This window comes from Ylistrum balloti, unplaced genomic scaffold (assembly GCF_031769215.1).
Source record: "Ylistrum balloti isolate Yb309-2 unplaced genomic scaffold, AGI_CSIRO_Ybal_v1 Utg372682, whole genome shotgun sequence".
Lineage (NCBI taxonomy): Eukaryota > Metazoa > Mollusca > Bivalvia > Pectinida > Pectinidae > Ylistrum > Ylistrum balloti.
The window spans coordinates 4,042-4,762 of NW_026783146.1; the positions used below are offsets into that span (position 1 = coordinate 4,042).

Genomic DNA, 721 nt, shown 5'->3' on the forward strand with positions numbered 1-721 from the left:
TAGTATCATAACATCATGTTCTACACCTGATCAGATTCTGATCCATATCTACCCTATTGTATCATAAATCGTGTTCTACACCTGATCAGATTCTGGATCACACTTACCCCATAGTATCATAACATCATGTTCTACACTTGATCAAATTCTGGTTACAATGGTTATTCCTCGTCTATACTCACATTCTGTTACACTTCACTCGTCGTATTATATATGGATCTATTCATATATATTGGGTCTGGTTAAGAATAATTTGCATATTGACTATTAAAATGTTAAATTGACAGGTAATATTCTATGTAATGAAAACGGGGATGTAGCTCAGTGGTAGAGCGTTCGCTTTGCATGTGAAAGGCCCGGGGTTCGATCCCCCGCATCTCCAGAGACTTCATTTTTAATCCTGTTTTGCTTTAATATGTTTGTTTTATTTCTTTGTGTTATCATCATATACAAAAATTTTTTTTTAATTTTTGAAAAAAGCCGTACATGGTGATACAGAGATTGAACTCCAAAGGTCACTTCTACCTGAAAGACACAAAGACTTCTATCGCTGAGCAGTATTTTCTTTAAAAACCTCTCCCACAAGAACTCAATTTCCACTGTTTCATACATATTTCCTACTTTTAAAAAGTGTTGGCGTCTAAAAGTAAATAACCTATATATAGCTATGGTGTTGGTGGTGCTACACCGCCGACATCCTCCGCCGAGGTCATCCCTCTAG

The 721-nt window shown here is 36.3% G+C and overlaps 1 non-coding gene across 1 annotated transcript; it reads left to right on the plus strand.

The window, feature by feature from the left end:
* The first annotated feature begins 310 nt into the window (after positions 1–310).
* Trnaa-ugc (transfer RNA alanine (anticodon UGC)) lies at positions 311–382 on the plus strand. Its single transcript has one exon. It is a non-coding gene; the product is annotated as a tRNA-Ala (tRNA).
* Positions 383–721: the final 339 nt, after the last annotated feature.